We start from the raw sequence: 14,805 nt of genomic DNA, 5'->3' as shown, positions 1-14,805 counted from the left end.
GAAAAATGATGTTTAAGTGATGACATGTTCGAACTGAATTTACTGGCACAAATACCAAAGAAAAATAATAATAACTCTTCGGCTTATATTGTTTAGTTGTGTGATGTATAACATTCTGAGTTAGGGCATGCCATTTATTGTTCTTTAAATAGAATGGTAAGTTTAGGACTATTATCTAATTTTAACATTGATAGTAGACACAAATGTCAAGTTTGTGTTGATTCAAAGATTACTATATAGTTTTCATTTGTGAAAAGAAGTAATGAGTTACTTGATTTAATCCACAGTGATGTGTATGTAACATTAAAAATACTCCCACAAGAGTTGATAAGAGATATTTTGTCACATTCATTGATGATTAAAGTAAATATTGCTATGTATATTTATTTCATAGTAAAGATGAAACATTTAATACTTTTAAACATATAAGGGAGAAGTTGAAAATTAACTTGAAAAGAAAGTAAAGGTGCTTAGATCAGATAAAGGTGGTGATCATCCCTTTATGAATTGGGTGAAGTTAATAGTAACATCAAACTAGAACACCTTATACACCACAAGAAAATGATGCAGATGAAAGAAAGAATCGAGCTTTAAAGGATATGATTAATTGTGTATTAAACTTTAGGTTTACCTCGTAAATTGTGGGGGGAAGCTTTGCTTACAACAAATTTTATACTAAATAGAATTCTACATTAGAAGACTAATAAGTCACCTTATGAAGTGTTGAATAAAAATTTTTTCTCATATAAAATGCTAAAATTGGGGGTGGTTGGCAAAGATACAAGTTCTTTTACCAAGAAAAAAAAAAAAAAAACCAAACTCTTTGACCTATGAAAATTGATTGTGTCTTCGTAAGCTATGTAATGTACAACACTGCTTATAGATTTATGGTGACTGAATCTGAAATATTTGATACTAATAACAATACCATCATGGAATTTATTGAAGCTTAAATCTTTATGGATATAGTTTCCTTAAAGGAGGAAAGACACTAAATTAATGACCCCAAAAGAAATTAAGGTAAACTCTTCGAAAAGGTCAAGATGACCAAAATACTTTTAAATCTAGAAGAAGTAAAAGAGCTAAGATAAGCTCCTTCTGTTGGAGTTGATTTCATAACTTATATGATAGAAAGTGAGCCTCAAACTTTTCAGCAAGTTGTATCATCTCCTGATACACCTTATTGGAAGGAAGCTATCACTAGTGAGCTAGAATCCATTTTACAGAACAATACTTGGGTATTGGTTGATGTACCTCCTAGAAGTAAAACAATCAGAAGTCTAAATGGATTTTTAAAAGAAAGCCAAAGGTTGACTATAACATTGATAAGTACAAAGCCACTTAGTAGCTAAAGAGCTTTCACAAAAAAAAAGGACTAAATTTATTTGATACTTATTCTCTAGTGATGATGATTACATCTATAAAGATGTTAATTGTAATAGCATATTTTCAAAATTTAGGAATAAACCAAATAGATGTAAACTGAATTCTTAAATGCAGATTTAGATGAAAAAATGTATATGGAATGAATTGAAGGATTTATTGTTAGAGGACTTGAAGACAAAGTTTCGTAAACTTGTTAAGTCTCATTATGGGTTGAAACAAGCACCCAAATAATGACATGAATAGTTTGGTCACACTATGTTATCAAATGGATTTAAGATAAATGAGTGATAAATGTGTCTGTTAAAACCATAAAGCAAGAGTGTGTCATTTTTTGCTTGTATATGGATGACATGTTAATAATGAGCACAAATAGAAGTGTCAATGATTCCACTAAAAAGATACTGAAATCCAACATTGATATGAAAGACCTTGGTCTTGCTAATGTTGTACTTAGAATTCAAATAACAAAAAATTCAAGTGAATACATACTTTCTCAATCTCACAATAAATAAAAATGTTGAGAAAATTTGATCATATTGAGATCCGATTGATACTTCATTTGATTATAAGTTGAAGAAAACTTCAGTTGCCATCTATGAACACGAACTTTAGCTGCCACTCCATCGACACAACCTCCGATCGCCACTTCCAGCCTACTTTGGTAGCCACTTCTAAAGTTACCACTGGCGACCACCCCAAACGACCAATTTAGGTTGCCACTATTTTAAATCATTAGTTCATAGTATTATATAATCGTCATTTATAGTAATTTGATATTAAGAAATAATATTTTTAGTATATAACAAACTAAACAAGCTATATATAAAAACATCTTTGAAAAAAGTTGCTAAACACGTAAGTATTTTTATTTAACCAAAATAAGTATAAACGAAAGTATAAAAAAAATTTTCGGAGTTCGACCACGAGGTCTGATAAGTATGAATCATAGTTCTAAACAGTTTTATCAAATGTCTTTACATGAAAATGAATTTTTTCTTAGTCAAAATTAAGTTGGCTCTTAATGATGTTAATTGGAATTTAGATATCATGGAGACTAAATCGACTAGTGAGTATATGTTTACCTTTGGTGGAGCAGCTGTATCATGGAAATTTTCAAAATAGATGTGTATAATGCATTCTACTATAGAAGCAAGATTTATAGCTCTTGATAAAGTAGGAAAAGAAGCTCAATGACTTCAAAATTTTCTTGAAGATATTACATTGTGGCCAAAGCCAACAAGTGAAATATGTATTTATTGTGACAATTTAGCAACTTCTATGAGAGCAAAAAATAATGTCTATAATGATAAGTTACAACATATAGACACAAGCATAATTCAATAATGCAATTTCTTTCTAATGGAATAATTTTCATGGATTATGTAAAATCAAAAGAAAATATTGCAGATCCTTTTACGAAAGGATTGTCAAGAGAGCAAGTGACGTATACATCGAGGAAAATAGGGCTAAAGCCAATAAAACAAGTTATTTGGTGGTACCCAAATCTAGTTGACTAGAGATCTCTATATTTAGTTTTAATAGGCAAACTAGCTGGAAAATTGATAAATGTAAAAAAGTGTATGTTTTCTCTATATATTTTACTACTTTTCTCTAGCAAAAGGAATTCATATGATATTTTGACCCCAAAATGGCCTAAAATGAGTAAAATGGGTAAAAACACATGATTTAACTACTTTACGTTGGTTTTAGCTGTTTTGAACCATTTTCATGAGCTTTTACAGAGTTGTTTTTGCTATTTTTGCAAAGAAAGTTAATAATGTTGGGAATGTCCTAAACTCGTAGTTTGTAAATGTTGTTAACATATTCTATTTATCAATAAAAATGTTGTTGAGTTTTTATTCAATAAATTACTATTGATATTGCATCCTTTTATGAAAATTCAATAAACGAATCCATGGCTATAACATGAATACTTTAACTTTATGTGGCGACATAAAAATGGATCAAGTTTTAGTATGTAGCCAAAATGATCTATAAGTATACGGATGAGATTGGGTACCTCATCCTGGTGACAGTATTGGATGCGACCCATTTTGTATATTGATACAAATGATGTGATCCAAAAATCAGTCATGTAGAGACATGTGAGTGGGGGTATTTTGTACAATGAGTTTGCATAAGACCGGACCTCGAAATAGTCGTTTTTCTTTATAACAACCATTTATTGTTAAAACTGACTATCTGAAACTCAATAACCTAGAGTAACTCGATCTTAGTCCTGAGCTAACTATGAACTCCTGTTTATTCGAGATTATCCTTTGATCTGCATATGTGAGAGTAGTCTAACATCACTGCTTAATAAGCTTCCCATTTTGGGACTAAGACTGGATAGATAGCTGGGGACATAGCTTTGCAATATGAAATTCACTCCTACCCGATTTAGGATTAGCAGATGAGTTGTTCTCTTAAACGCCGATGCCTTGTCTTGAACAATGGGGCCTCGCCTTCTCATGGAAAAGAGGGTTACGATTTATAAGTTTGACTATAAATCAATTGTTTAATGGAGGATCAGTAGGAGCTTAAGGAGCAAGATGTATTTACAGGGATAAAACGGTAATCTTTGACCCAACTGTAAATACGAACGACTTGTGAAGGACTGACTTACTGATTATGGTTGAAATGGCAGAAATATATCTATAGTGAGGAGAGTGCAACTATCGAGTTATAGTGGAATGTCTTGGTAGTTAATGAATAGTGATTAAATTCAGTTTAAAGAGTTTAACCAATTAATTACAAGTCGTCGGAATTCATGATCTGTAGGTTCGTAAGGTCCCTCTACTAGCTCGTAATTTGGATTAGTAAATTGAGTAATCTTGATAAGATTTGAAATTAGGGTTTAGAATTTGAAATGTTCAAATTCATTTAAGATTTCTATTCATTGTATTCAATACAATTAAAATGTTTAAGTTTATCGAAATTAAACGAAATTGGAGAAACAATTAATGTTTAAAATACAATTTAAATATTAATTGTATAAAATGAATTTCATTATAATGGAATTGTTTTTTTTAATTTAATATTAGATATTAAATCAAAAAAATTAATTAAAAGGTTTAATTAAATTAGTTTTATTTAAAAATTAATTAATTGAATTAATTTATATATATAAAACTAATTAAATTAGTTTATTTAAAAAATAACTCAAAGTGGAGATTTCAAAAAGTTAAAAATCTCTACTATGGTGCAAGGCACCTTATTCATCCAATTCCATTTTCTCCATGAAATAGGAGTGGCCTTCATGCAACCTATGAATTTTCATGATGAAAGCCTTATAAATTGAAGTGCTAGGCTGAATAATTGATTCAAGCTTTCAAGAACTTTTTGAAGAACTCTACACAAACCAAAATCCTCTTCATATCTTCATAATATCCAGTTCAATTTAGTGTTTCCACCACATAATCCTTGCAAGAGAATGGTAGAGAAGATTTTCATGGTGGTCTAACTTGTAGATTGAAGTACTTTTACGTGAAACTTAGCTGGTATTGAAGTGGATTCATCAAAGGTATTGTGTTCAACAAACCCTCTTCTGTAATAGTTACTTTGAGCATGTTATAAACTCAAATTAAGTATAATTAAAGTACTTATTGATTCTGATTTTCTTCGTTGCATGTTAATATACTCTACCAATTGGTATTAGAGCATGATTTAAGTACTCAATTATTGTTAATTTAAGTTTGGTGGGTGTTTTTCATAAGCTGTATGAATGGTGGACTGATATGGTTTTTCAATGTTTTGGCATTTGAATATTTTCAATTATGTTGTAGCTCTTGTAATTGGCTCTTGTTTGATAGGCTTTAATGTGTGTTTAAGTGTCTGTAATTTGTTTGGAGTCATTAGAGTTGCAATTAGGACGTAATTGAAGAAAGAAGTAAATAAGGTCGAAGCAGCCAGAGTTGGAAATTCAAATTTCTGCCAAATACTCAATGCTCGATGGAGTACTCAATGGCATACTCGATGATATTTCATGAAATACTCGATGCACAATGGCATACTCGATGGAATACTCAATAGCATACTCGATGGTACTCGATGTGTTTACTTGATGATATTTCATGAAATACTCGATTCTCGACGCCATACTCGATGGTAATCGATGCATTTACTCGATTTCATGAAATACTCGATACTCGATGCATGATGCCCTACTCGATGGTCGATGGTGTCTACTTGATGGTATTTTTGTGAAATATTTGATGTTAGATGATGCTTGATGTCATACTCGATGCTGGTTGCTTGCTGATACTCGATGGGTTTTGCCCAGATCAAGGCGGTTTGAGTAGTCCAAAAGTTTTTTGACGATTTTGCTAATTTATGTAATAGCTAGGCTTTTATTTTCTTTGAAATGCCAAAACCAAAACCATATCAGTTTTGTGTTTAATTATTTATGCATTTGATGTATGTTATAATTAAATAAATTTTGTATATACATAAAGTATGCCATGTAGAATTAAAAATCCCACCATAGAAAGCATGTTACATGCATTAAAGTATGTTATAAAATGGTTATAATGTATAATATGCATGTATAGGGTTTCAATTGTTTAAAAGAAATGTTATGTTAAAAGTTGAATGCCTTTGATGTATGTTATGGATGTTTAACATGTCTATTTTTTGTAAGTTGTTATAAAATCGAATTAGACATTAAAATCCATAACAAAGATAAAAAGCATGCTTACTTAGGTTAACAACTTGTTTTAATAGTTAAAATAGGTCGTTATCTTATAAAATTTGGTTACAAACTCAATTAATTCACAATCCTGTCTAAGGCTGGGGGTACTTAAGTTGACGGTTTACATAACACCTCCTACCTAGGAATTATGACTGAAATAACGAGAATTGATAACTAGTTTCATGAGCATGCGTGAGCGGTGTATGGTTTAAAATTAGTTTTAACCTAGACATCTTAGGTTAAATCCAAATATAATCGTTATACTTGGATAATAAACACATAGACTTAGGTTATTTAAAATTAGCTGTAACAAACCTAAGTTAACGAATACCCAAAAATTTAGAACACTTCAGTGGAAGATTAACAATATATATGATATATCGTTTTTAACTCTCACGTCCTTAAGAGTTCACATCGTGAGATCCATTCTCGGCTTCGCATCGAGTTTACCTCGACTGTTATATTTGAAAAGTGTTTGCTTGGGTCAATAACAAGGTAAAGGAGAGAAGTAGTTCATAGTAAGTGGGTGAAGGAAATGTGTCAATGTATCCTACGGTCTCTCTATTAGTTTGAAACGTGAGATTCCTATGTTGCGTCTGCTATCGTTTTTAGGCAGCACTAGCTAATCGTTAAATAGTGGCGATCCCTTCGGAGGGTTGTAACATAGGATTTGGAACAACCCAAGCTTCAGAAATGAATAGGGTCTTATAGTTTCGTCTTACACATTGTCTTCCAATTCAGGGGCATGTTTATACCGTTCTATAAGCTCTAAAAATGGCAGGTCACACTTATAGAATTACTAAGTGTTAGTATGTTCTTGACCGAAAAACGATAGCTAAATGACTGTCAGAATATGAGTTATTTTGGAGATAGTATTTAGTCAAGAATGTCTTGCTTTAGTGAAGGAATATTTGACTGCCTCAGGTAACACTTATTCTAACTCACTATAGTATCATTGCAAATAAATAAAGATCTATGGGTACTTCATTAGTTTGCTAAAAATTGGATTTAGATGCACTTTAATAATAGAATTTGTTTATTTTTTTAGCATGTCAAACTCAATAATACAACTTCTAGCTTCTAAAAAATTTAACGGAGAGGGTTATTCCAACTGCAAGTCAAAATTAAACACGATATTAGTAGTTGATGATCTGACATTTGTGTTAACGGAGGAATTTCCTCCTATTCCCAGTTCGATGGCAAATCGAAGCATTTGGGATGCATATGATAGATGATTAAGGGCGAATGAAAAGGCTAGGGCCTATATCTTAGCGAGCATATCCGATGTGCTCAACAAGAAACATGAACCCATGCCCACAACTCATGAAATTATGGCGTCATTATAGGATATGTTCAGGCAATCGTCATCTTATGTTCGACATGAGGCTATAAAGTATGTTTACTCGAAAATGAAAGATGGAACCAATGTCAGGGAATATGTTCTAGACATGATGGTTCATTTTAATGTCGCTGAAGCTCACGGAGCTACCATAGACGAAACTAGTCAAGTTAGTATGATATTAGAGTCTCTTTTGAAAAGCTACCTAACTTTTTGTACTAATGCCATAATGAATAAGATAAGTTACAATTTGACTACTTTATTAAGCGAACTACAGACTTATCAGTCAATGATGGAATTGAAAGAGAGTGAAGCAAATGTTGTTTCACGATAAAAGAAATTTCTAAAGGGTTCTTCGTCAAGAACAAAACGCGCTAAAAAAAGAAGTTTGTTCCTTCTTCATCTAAAGAAAAAAAAATGTACAAATGAAGAAAAAGGGAAAAGGGAATAAATAAACCACTGCAAAGAAAAACAAGGCTCCCAAAGGAAAATGTTTTCATTGTGGAGAAGACAGGCATTGAAACGGAACTGCCCGAAGTATTTGGCTGAGAAGAAAGCGGAAAAGGCAAACCAAGGTAAATCAGATTACTTGTATTTGAAACATGTATAGTAGAAAATTCTCACTCGACCTGGATGTTAGATTCAGGAGCCGCTAACCATGTTTGCACTTTTCTACAGGAAACTAGTTCTTGGAAACAACTCTTAAAGTATCAAATGACTTTCAAGGTAGGAAGGGGGGAAGTCATTTCAGCAGAAGCAGTGGGAGATGTCAAGTTATTTTTTGGAGATTCTTTTATCTTGTTAAGAAATGTATATTATGTACCAAAGATGAAAAGAAACTTAATCTACATTTCCTGTTTACTTGAAAATATGTATAAAGTATCTTTTGAAGTTATTGAAGTGCTCGTTTTCTCAAGAGGTGTTCATATTTGTTCTCCTAGACTTGAAAATAACTTGTATGTGTTAAAAACCAACTGAAGCAAATTCATTTTAAATATAGAGATGTTTAAAATGGCAAAAACTCAAAATAAAAAGTGAAAAATTTCTCCTTAATGCTTTTCTTTGGCATCTCAGACTTGGTCACATAAATCTCAACAAGATTGAGAGATTAGTTAAAAACGGTAATCTAAATCAGTTAGAAGACAGTTCTTTACCTCCTCGTGAGTCATGTCTTGAAGGAAAAATGACTAAAAGATCTTTTTCTGAAAAAGGTCTTCATGCCAAAGAACCCCTCGAACTTGTACACTCAGACCTTTGTGGTCCGATGAATGTAAGAGCACGAGGTGGATATGAATATTTTGTCAGTTTTGTTGATGACTATTCTAGATATGACTATATTTACTTAATAAGTCACAAGTCTGAAACTCTCGAAAAGTCCAGGGAATTCAAGACCGAAACAGAAAACTTATTAGGTAAAAGAATTAAAACACTTCGATCAGATCGAGGTGGTGAGTATATGGATTTACAATTCCAGAATTATTTGGTAGACCAGGGAATTCAATCCCAACTCATAGCACCTAGAACATCACAATAAAATATTGTTGCAGAAAGGAGAAACCGAACCTTGTTAGACATGGTTTAATCAATGATGAGTTTTGCTCAGTTACCTTAGTCATTTGGGGGTATGCAGTACAGACTACGGTATATATTATGAACATGGTTCCCTCAAAAAGTGTTTCTAAAACACCGTATGAGTTGTGGAAAGGACGTAAAGGTAGTTTACATTACTTTCGGGTCTGGGGATGTCCAGCACACGTGTTGGTACAAAACCCTAAGAAATTGTGAAGACGTTCAAAATTATGCCTCTTTGTTGGGTACCCTAAAGAAACAAAAGGTGGATTGTTCTATGATCTCCAAGAAGATAAAATATTTGTTTCGAAAAATGCTACATTCTTGGAAGAAAATCTCATTAGAATTCATCAACCTCATAGTAAACTAATATTTGAAACAAATGACCAAAGATACTATAGACAAATAAACAAAAGTTGTTGATCAAGTTGGTCCATCGACAACAGTTGTTACCCCATCACATTCTTCTCAAGAGATGAGAATGCCTCGACGTAGTGGGAGGGTTGTTAATCAACCTGAATGCTACATGGGTTTAACAGACATCATACCTGATGATGGTTAGACGATCCATTGACCTTTAAACAGGCAATGGGAGACGTTGATAGGGAACAATGGATAAAAGCCATGGACATAGAAATGGAGTCAATATAATTCAATTCTGTCTAGGAACTTGTAGATCAACCACATAAGGTTAAACCTATAGATTGTAAATAGATAAACTCAATACATCACCTGATGATGGTCTAGACGATCCATTAACCTTTAAATAGGCAATGGGAGACGTTGATAAGGAACAATGAATAAAAGCCAAGACATAGAACTGGAGTCAATATACTTCAATTCTGTCTGGGAACTTGTAGATCAACCACATAAGGTTAAACCTATAGATTGTAAATGGATCTACAAGAGGAAAAGAGGCTAAACTGGCAAGGTGAAAACCTATAAAGCTAGACTCGTGGCAAAAGGTTTTACCCAAAGGGAGGAGGTTGACTATGAAAAAACTTTCTCTCCTGTTGCCATGATAAAATCAATAAGAATACTCTTATTCATTGTTGCATATTATATGAAATATTGAAAATGGATGTCAAGATAGCCTTTTTGAATGACCATCTTGATGAAAGTATTTTTATGTCTCAACCAGAAGGGTTCATTGAACAAGATCAAGAACAAAAGGTTTGTAAGCTTAAGAAATCCATTTATGGTTGAAGCAAGCTTCTAGATCCTGGAATATAAAGTTTGAAACTGCGATCAAATCTTATGGCTTTGAATATAATGTTGACAAACCTTGTGTATATAAGAAAATAGTCAACAAAACTGTAGCTTTCTTGGTACTTTATGTTGATGATATCTTGCTCATTGGGAATGAGACAAGTTTCCCTGATGATGTAAAGAGAAGGTTAGCATCACAGTTCCAAATGAAAGATTTGGGAAATCCTCAATCTGTTCTTAAGATTCATATTTTTTGAAATCGAAAGAACAGAACCTAACACTATCTTAGACATCTTATATTGACAAAATGTTGTCGAGATATAATATGAAAAATTCCAAAAAGGGTATGTTACCTATTAGACATGGAATTCATCTATCAAAGGAACAGTGTCCTAAGACTCCTCAAGAAATTGAGGAAATTAAAAGAATTCCATATGCATCAGCAGTTAGGATTCTGATGTACGCTATGTTGTGTACACGTCCTGATATGTGCTTTACAGTTGGAATTGTCAACAGGTTCCAATCTAACCCCGGACACAGTCATTGGACAGTTGTAAAAAACATCCTCAAGTATCTCAAGAGAACGAGGAACTATATGCTTGTGTATGGACCTAAGTATTTGATTCTTATAGGATACACTGATTTTGATTTTCTGATTTTCGTCTCCCTTTGTTAACCTAGCTTTCATACAATATATCATATCTAAACATATTATTAGTTGAGAGAGAGACCCACTTGCTCAACTCCTAAACATAATCTATATTAAGGTGTGGACCCTTTTGCCATCAACTTTTTACTTATCAATATTTGAGGGAGAGACCCTTTTGCTTAACCTTTCACACTATTCTTCTTTTAAGGGTGAGTCTCTTTTGCTCAACCCTTTATCCTAGCCTTGTCTAAAGGAGAGTCCCTTTTGCTCAACCCTTTTATCCTAACCTTTGAACTTGTCTTATGTGTACATGGAGCTATATTGGATCCTATTGTTAAGTATCACAACTAAAATATTCATAAAATATTTAGAAAGCATTTAGATTTTTTCAGGAAATTCCTCAATCAACTTCTAACCCTATTTCCTTGAAATTCTCCTCTTTCCAAAGGAAACCCAAATTATTTTATAATTATTTCAATAATTCTAAATTATTCTCTAAATAACCTTAAAAATTGGAATAACCAGTTTACCCTCTTAAAAATAACCATATAGGCTTAAGTCTTGAAAACAACCCCTTTAGAGGTTATTTTGGCAAGCTTGTGGCTGTCTGTGCGTGCAGATGGGCTGGGACGCATGCAGATGGGCAGCAGACTCCGCACAGGGTAGCACTGAGCGGTGAAATGCGCACAGTCGTGTGCTAGGATACGTTTGTCTGGATGCACGTCTGGAGAGGGCGCGTGCGGGAGCGCTCGTGCCGGCGAGGACATGCAGCAATGCTGGGCGATAGGCCTATGCGACTAGCTGTGCCATCCGAATTTCAACGCAACCTTCTCCTTTTTCGGAACTCTAATTACAACGGTAGCTTGGGGCTCCTCACTACACTTCTTGCTGAGTACTTTCACACTGATTTCACTCAAATGGCATGAGTGGATTGTGAGAGTTGATTGCCCCAACATGCCTTATTTATAGGCGTCCAAAACTTTTCCCAGCTTAACACCTCCTGTGAAACCCAGATTTCCATTTTTCCTACTTAAGTAGGTGGAAGTTAAATTCTATGTTGAAGTGAAGGAAATTTCTAGGTGTTGAATAGATTTTCCTTGAGTAGTTTTGAGTTAAGCTTTAATTGATGAAAAATTGGCTAAGTGTTGGACTAGGCATTGCTATGTGTTGGCCATAAGATCTTGGAGAGATTACTTGGGCAAAGGGAAAATTTGAAGTAGAGTCAAGAGTGACACATGCCTTAGAGGTTTGACCAATTCATAGGCTTGTTGGATGCGTTGGATGCGTTGGATACGTTGGATGCATTGGATGATGGATGCGTTGGATGCGATGGATGCGGTAGCACTATGCGTTGGTGATGCACTATGCATTGGTGATGTGCTATGCGTTGGTCATCCAAGGGTTTGTGGATGCATGTGTTGGTTGATGGTGTCCGGACATAGGTAGGTTGCGGCAATGGATGGGCGCAATTGTGATTAACGCATATGAGAGTTGATAGACGCATGCAAGGTTGTCATCCTAACTTATGGCTTGTTAAGAGGAATTCTTAAACCTTAAGCAAATTAGGTGGATGCATAAGAAGACATGTAAAGGATGAAGGCTATGCGTTGGTGAAAGGAGAAGAAGACACCTTGGCTTTTTCTGATGTAAGAATGCATTGATGGTGTGAAGAAAATGACACTTGGACATGCAGTCAAGTAGGAGGTGTCGGCCGTGGAGCAATCTTGGACGCCTATAAATAGGGCCAGGGACTTCAGATGAGAACTTAAATTCTCTTCAAAGGACATAAGGGAGAGTGTGTGAGGACTAATTGGGAGAATACTATACGTCGATGGAAGAACAAATGCGTTGGTAGTAAAACCATACGTTGGTCAAGAAGTTCCAATAGGGGAGATGTTGTCGGGCAGAAAAGACAGGAAGTAGCATCAACTTGGAACGAGGATTTATCCCAGAATACTCGTGCGTTTGGAGTGATTTCAAAGCCATCTGAAAGCTAGGAGAGTTTAGTTTTCAAGGTAGGTAGCTGGAGAAGAAGCTCCAAGGGATCAAGCTGGAAATTGAGAAACAGACAGAAGGGTCAAGCTGTCGGATAAGCTTGAGCCAGTCTTGAATATTTTGAGAATCCGGCCAAACCACAAGGAGTTCTGAGCTAAGATTGTATGGTAATCTTCCTGCGACATTTTAGAACATGTTTGCTGAAGGAAGTATCTTAAAATAAGGTATGAAACTATGAGTAATCTAAGCTGATATTTGAATTTGGAATTTAGGGTTCAAAAGGGAAACCAAGGAAACCTAAGGAACTTCCGAAAGGAAAGTTCCTAACCAACCAAGGTGAGTGGTTATTGTGTTGTTGTATTGTTAATATAATTTCTATATATAGGTAAATATGGCATGATTAGGGATATATGTTTATTTGATTACTATGGTTGTTAAGATATTGCTTGTATGGTTGATTTAGAAACTAAAATTGTACCCGGGATGTATAGTTAGCATGCTTGAAAAGGGTACTTGGCGGGGAAATATAGTCGACTTTGGTCAACGGGAAATGATAGTCAGTGACAACCGACAGGAAATATAGTCAAGTTACCTAAGTATAGCTAGAGGGAAAATAGTCGATGTGCACATTGGCGGGATAATTAGGTACAGGGAAAGTTTCCACAGGAATTGTTGTTGTCTTAGTATACGTGAAAGTACTGGGGAAAATGTAGGATCATGACAGGGATAACCAATGGTAAAACTGGGGATGTTTTTATTATGTGATAACCAGCGGTCAAGCTGGGGATTGATTGTTTTAACCAGTGGTCGAGCTGGGGATTGTCCAGTGGTTTGGCTAGAAAATAATATTGAACTTGTGGTAATGTTCTTGTTGACTATGCATTGCTTTCCCAAAAGTATATTTCTATTGACAAAGTTATTTGTTTACCTAAAGGCACCACTCACTGGGCTTTATAGCTCATGTTTTCCATGTTTTATGTTTTATCCCCCCCCAGGTAGCGAAAGGTGAGAAGTTCCAGAGTGCTGCTAAGGTCATGGTCTACCACAAGCCATAGTTACACTTCCGGAGGGTTTTACAGCTGTTGTTGTAAACTTTATATTTAAGTCTTGAAGTTGTATAAATGATACATTGTTGTAATAAAATGGGCCTACTTAATCAGTTGATTTGTTAAATTTGTTCATTGGTATCATAGTTATTTCTGCAAGAGTTATTAGGTAGTAAGTGTCAACGAAAGGGTTGATAACTGCTGCAGTCATGCCCTTTCTCAGGCTCAGAGGGTAGTCTGGGGCGGGGTGTGACACCTCCAGCTTGGTTACATGTCAATGTGCCCTTTTCTCATGCTACCAACGCCAACCCTTTGCCACATTGGCTCTGAAGTGCCTTCTCTCCCTTAGCCAACACATATGCTTCACTTGCATGTCCTCTCAAACGCCCACCTCAACTTGCAAGAAATCCAAGACATCCCTTAGTTAGCCACATGTCCGAATGAGTTAGCAACTCCACCTTGCTCTCCAAGTTTCCCCTTGTCATCGCATAACTCCTTCATGGCCGCATGTTTGCTTGAACGCATGGCTTGGCCAACGCATCACCTCCCATGCACCACACTAACCTCAATACCATCACATATCTTTGGCCGCATATCCTTTTACACGACTTACCTTTGGTGCATGCATCCATCAAGACCAACGCATCTCCTTCATTGCATGCCACCAACTCCACGCCTAACCAACCTTGTCCTATTCACTCATAAGCCCTTTCTAACCTTGAGTGACCTTGGCGCATAATCAAACTTCAACATCCACGCATAGGACACTGCATAGCAAGGCCTATTAACGTATGACTAGGGCTCTTCAATGCATAGCTAGTCTAGGCCACCACACTCTTGGCCAAGAACTCCGTGCATCCAACATGTCTCTCATGCTTTGCCTAGTCATATGTGTCCAACTGGCTTCTCAAGGCCAATGCAT

This window comes from Benincasa hispida, chromosome 8 (genome assembly GCF_027475165.1).
Source record: "Benincasa hispida cultivar pf3 chromosome 8, pf3_genome.v1.1, whole genome shotgun sequence".
Taxonomy (NCBI): domain Eukaryota; kingdom Viridiplantae; phylum Streptophyta; class Magnoliopsida; order Cucurbitales; family Cucurbitaceae; genus Benincasa; species Benincasa hispida.
The sequence above is the reverse complement of the archived record's forward strand: the minus strand, read 5'-3'. Positions refer to the sequence as shown.